Raw genomic sequence first — 5,657 nt, 5'->3', positions numbered from 1 at the left:
ATTTGTGATGTAATATTTTTTAAAGAATGCCATGAGAAGCCCGACTTGATTTATTGAATCGTGGCACACATGTCAAGTGAAATTTCAAACAGTTGACGATGACATTACCTATTTGTTGGCGTGTGAAACATCCTGGACCCGGGGGTGTGGGTAGTGAACAGAGGAGCCCGTGAGGCCTGGCTCCCAGTGGCGCACTCGTCTGCACACACCCAGAGACGTCAGCAGTGTTCTCTCTGGGTTGGCCTTCCCTGTGTTGTTTGGATTTTTTTTTCTTTTTATTTTACAGTGAGCATGTATTATTTTTCTGAAAAGAAAATTCTTCAAAATAAGTTACACATGTTTACACATCACATTAACCATCAAATACTCAGTTGTTTCCTGTAAAGACCAATGGTCACCTATACACAGAGCGAAAGATTTCATTTATAGGTTTTTATATGGTCCTTCTTGTAGTGCCCACCTCGTACATTATTTTCCTGGATTAAAAAAAAAAAAAACGTATATCACATTATTCTCTTCTCTTTTCCTGTTTAGAGACCCTGTTGTATTTTCATTTTTTCCCCTCTCTGGGATTTGCTGCTGGCACTCGAGTTCCTGAAAGAAGCTTTCTCTATTCGTAGTCTCAAAAGAACCAGAAAGAACCTCGTTTTTCAGATGTGGAAACTGAGGCCCAAAAAGGTCAAGCAACTGGTCGCAGCTGGTTACAGTGTCTCTTGCCTTTTTCGTCTGCTTGCTACTTTCTGGTTTTTATCCTCTTACCCATGTGAGCTTCCAGCAACACCTGCTCTGCCTCACCAAAAAAAAAAAAAAGCTCCACTCCACCGGTCTTTTATAACCTATCAAACTTTAAGGATATTTTTCCATCCGGATCTAGTTATGCCACACATTGATAATACTAAGATGTCTGTGGACTCACCACACGGACTGGCTCCCCCATGACCTAGTGGGTACCTCTGTAATAATCGGATCTGGGGTTCATTCAGCCTCTTTCAGCCAACATTTAAGTAGTTCCTATTGCACTGCCCTGTTACAAGATCAAGAACAGCAAAGCACTATTGCTGTGCTGTTATCAGGGCATATGCATGATTGTGTTATGCAGAACCAGACATTGTCAAATTGAGATTCCGCCTTTCATTTGGTACAAATTTAGTTGCTGAGTGCAGTGCATTGGAGGCCTGCTCGGACGTGCCTGGAGAGGGTGAAAATGTTGCTTCCGTTAGTTGCTTCCGTTACCATCGGGACGGTAACAAGATTGAGTTATAGATGCTAGTTAGTCACTTGATACATGATTAACAAAAAACAAAAACAACATTTATTGAGGACACGCTATATTTCAGGGATTTTTCTAAGCACTGTACATCTCTTAATTCACATCAACGCCGGTAAAGACAATTATTCCCATTTTCTAGTTGAGAAAACTGAGGCCCAAAGAGATCATTTTCTGCCCAGGGTCACTAAGGTAGTCAGAGGTGGAGCTGGGATTCCAAGCCACAGGTTTCGGCTTCCTGCCCAAGTTCTTAACACCTTTGTTTTACTGCTGCTTCCTGTCTTCGAGGCTTTACAGATACTTGCTAAATGAAGGATTCAAAGTTAGAAATGAAAGGGGCAACTGTGCCTAGTAATGGCCATGAATGTTAAGTTTTTAGTTTAGCTATAAAACTTGGACCATAAAGAGCAAATCTTAGGAAGTACTGTATATAGAAAAGTAGAATCTAGAGGACAGCCTGTGGAGATTTCCCCAAATGCCACCACCTCTCAGATCACCAAACCGGCTTCCACATTGAAAGACATGGGGCCGGCTCGTTCCGCGTCCAGGCAGACACTTCCACTCTGCCTCCGGACACCAGGCTCCCTGCTGAGTGGTCAGTCCTCACCTGAGGAGGTGGGGCGAGGGAAGGGGGTTGCCCACGGTCACTGTGCTGTTCTTTTTGAAATGAAACCTTCCAGCCGCAGACACGAAAAGCCGTAGAGAGTAAGGCAGAGGATCGCCCGTGCTTCTGGGAGGCAGGGGAGGGAAGCACCTGTCAAAGGGGGCCCTTCGAGGCCAACTGGGGCGGTGGGGCCAGGTCAGGGAGCAGGGCTCCAGGGCCAGGTGGACAGCCAGGAGGCTGGAGTCATGCAGTCCCTCACAGGCCACCCAGGCTTAGTCTGGAAGGCAGGGAGCACCTCCTCCTTCAGAGACCACTGAGCTCTCAGCTCCCCATGGAGCTTCTTGGCACCTGATTTCTAGTGCCGCCTCTTGCGGCTGCTGTGAAGAGTCCATCTCATGGAGGTCCCCCAGAGCCCTCCTCATACCTGCAGGTTCCCCACAGCAAACCCTGCTGTGTCCAGAAAACAAATTCAGTGGCAGCACAGACGTATGGGTAGAAAAGGGTCCACTGTCTTTCAACACTTACCCGAACACTCGAATGTTCCTCATTTCCATGAATAATAAACGTATCAAATCTTTAGGTGACATATTCTTCTCTAGTGGAAAAACGAAACTTTTAGCTGGTGAACCTCTTGAATAACCTGCCAGCTGTATTACAGTCGTGTTACTTAGGGAGTGTGACTCGATGGACCCTTTGAGAAAGCAGTTGAAAGCCAAGGTTTCCAGGTGCAGCCTGCTCCCTCGAGTCCCCATGGAAACAGGAGGAGAGGGCGGGAGCGCCCGTGGGCTCTCAGTGGCTACTTTGCTTGTTGGTTTGTTTTCCCACTGTTGAGCGGCCACTGAGCATCCTGGGGAAAGGGGAGTGAGGAGCAAGCTGGGGTTCGGCCCCAACCGGGGTGCTCTGCGTGCACTCATCAGGTTCCCTGCCCAGGTGTGCTGGTGACAGGCATGAGGGTACTGTCCCGGGGAGCTGCATGTCACCGACAGTCACCACCCGAGGGGTGCCTGCTTATCGTCTATCCCCGAATCATCCTCCAGATCACAGATCTGTGTCCAGCCCTCCCCAGGTGCGGTCTGTCCCCTGATGGCAGCGTGGCTGTGGTGCCCGCTCACACCTGGCATGGCTAGACCAGCCTTAGCTCGGGAGGGCATGGGTGGGAGTGATGTGTCTTTTTTCTTTTTTCTTACTTTATTAAAATACTGAGTTTTATTTCACATATTTTTTTTAATCTCCCCACCATTTTCATGTCTGATCACTGCTACTACTATGTCCTGTCATAACATTCCATACGTACTTAAAACCAAGCAGAGAGTGGAGTTCCATCTTTAATAACTAAACAGGCATTTTGGGCTGGGCGTGGTGGCTCACCCCTGTAATCCCGGCACTTTGGTAGGCCAGGATGGAAAGATCGATTGAGCCCGGGAGTTCAAGACCAACCTGGGCAACATAGCAAGACTCTGTCTTCTACGAAAACAAATAAAAAGATTAGCTGGGAGTGGTGGCATGTGCCTGTGGTTCTAACTACTTGGAAGGCTGGGGTGGGAGGATCGCTTGAGCCCAGGAAGTTGAGGCTACAGTGAGCTGTGATCACACCACTGCACTCCCGTCTGGGTGACAGAGCAAGACCCTGTCTAAAACAAATGGGCATTTTGGACAATATATTCTTGATAATGGAACCTGGACAGCATTTACCAAACACTGTAGGGGAAGTTCTCATTCTGCATTATAAAAAGGACTGCCACATATCAACTGTTAGAGATAGGAAATAAGATGGAAAATTTTTAACTGTTTATTTTCTTAAAGAGACTTCCTGCCCTGCCAGAGATCTTCAATAGCCCCCAGTCAGTCATCCAGAAGCCATTCACGTAATTGATTATCTTGGCTTCTACTTTGAAAGAGAACCACCTTTTGTTATACTTGGCTGCATTTTTGCTTTAATGTCTTCTGCAGAACTAGGTTCTTCTGGTGTTTTAGGAGTATTTTCCTGTTTTTTGAAGGGTTCTTGACCTTTTCTTGACATTGGTGACTTGGAGTCTTTTCCATTCTGGTTTGATTTTTGTGCATGATTGACTAGAGTATCTCGTATAGGTTTCTTCACTGGAGATTTGTCCTCAGTTTCCTTCTCATCTTCATCATCATCATCTTCAGCAGCAGCAAACTGTACTTTTTTCTGCGGAACCTTGCTACCACCTCCAGGGGGAGATCGCTGTCCAGATATTCTGAAGAGTTTCACATCCTCCGGTCTCTCTGACTCTGCGTCTTCCTCCCCAGCTACTAAGTGCCATCCATTGATACACACGGGCCCTGAACCACACTTCACCCACAAGGCCACAGGTGGTGGTATTTCAGAGCCCAAGGGAAGCCCTTGGCTGTACTGATGTTTTCAAAGCCGTGTTACCTTAATCCACCTACCTTCATCGTTCATTGCCTCTGCTTCAACAATGCACAATTCATCCTTTGCGCCAGCCCCTACGACTGTTCTTAAAGAGAGCTGGTACTCATTTTCATCATCATCCATCTTAAAGTGGTCATCATATTTTTTTTTTTTTTTTTTTTTTTTGAGTTTATGGGCAGGTGAGGTGGAGGCTGGAACACAAAGTAGGTTAATACCAATACCAGGTAACTAATTCAGATATTAGAGAGTGGAGCGGTGGGTATGTGACAAGTTCGAGGAGGCTGGTAGCTTGCGGGAGGGGCCGGAGCGCTCTGGCACTGGTGTGTCTCTGTCTCACCTCCCCAGAGATTGGACACACGTGTACATGCACACAGTCCTGATACCGTGGTTTCTGGCATGTGACATGGTACCTGTGTTGCTCTGTAGCCCTGATCCCCAGGCTGCCTCTGCGAGGCTGGAGCTCCAGGAGCAGCCCAGGGCCCCGTAGTTCCTGGCACACAGGCCACATGCTCATTTGGTTGTGTCCTGCACCGACCCTCCCTGCTGCCATCCCCGGGCTGGACGTCATTTGCAGGAAGAGCCAAGCTTCAGCAAGAGTTCTTGTCTAGAAGGAAGCACTTGAACCTCCTCTGTCGGAGACATGGAGAAAGGAAGTAGAGAACATAAAAAGGGACTGAAAAAAATGTATGTGTATTTTCAGTGTATCTTTTTCACACCCTACACTGCTTTGTCTGCTGGTAAACACATTGAAGGTTCTGGAATCAATTTCAAGATGGAATTGAAAAGATATTATTACATCTTCTTATCAAATGTTAAGAGCTGTTACTTTTCCTGAGATGGTACCTGCTGTTGTTCTTTGGGTAAATGAGCTACTGCATTGCTGGAGCTTCTGGTCGCCAGGTGCAGTAATAGTATTAATATTCAGTGTTTCACCAGGCGTGCTGGTGGGAGTGGAAGGTGAAGCGACACGGGCTCCACAGAGGGTGTTGAGCCCTGAGTGAGTGTTCTCCACAAGGCTTGCTAGAACTAGAGTCCTATCAGGACATAATGCTGTGCTGGATTTATATCTTCATCCCTAAGAGTTTGTCTGACCTGTCTTAACTTTTCCCTGTTTAAAAAAGAAGCTGAATCTTCCAGTTCAGCTAACGCCGTTGAATTCCTCTTGTCCGCAGCCGGGGTGAAGGTTCATTCTGAATGTGCGTGTGTCCACAGGAGATTTTACAGACGAGGAGCCTGAGGCTGAGAATAATGTCATGACTTTGCCATGTTCTGATCTAGCGGAGTCTGAACCGGGAGTCCGTTTGCTCTTCCGCATGACTCCCTTTACCGAAAAATTCACTGAAGAGCTTTTCCGAGGAGCAGCCTCTGCTGGCCTTCGCCTGTTTCAGCCT

General features: G+C 47.1%; 1 pseudogene; it reads right to left on the bottom strand.

Annotated features, from left to right (window-relative positions):
* Positions 1–3,515: 3,515 nt before the first annotated feature.
* LOC113225026 lies at positions 3,516–4,677 on the bottom strand (annotated as a pseudogene).
* Positions 4,678–5,657: the final 980 nt, after the last annotated feature.

Source organism: Piliocolobus tephrosceles, chromosome 6 (assembly GCF_002776525.5).
Source record: "Piliocolobus tephrosceles isolate RC106 chromosome 6, ASM277652v3, whole genome shotgun sequence".
Taxonomy (NCBI): domain Eukaryota; kingdom Metazoa; phylum Chordata; class Mammalia; order Primates; family Cercopithecidae; genus Piliocolobus; species Piliocolobus tephrosceles.
Note: the sequence above shows the minus strand (reverse complement) of the source record. Positions and strands in the feature narration are given on the sequence as shown.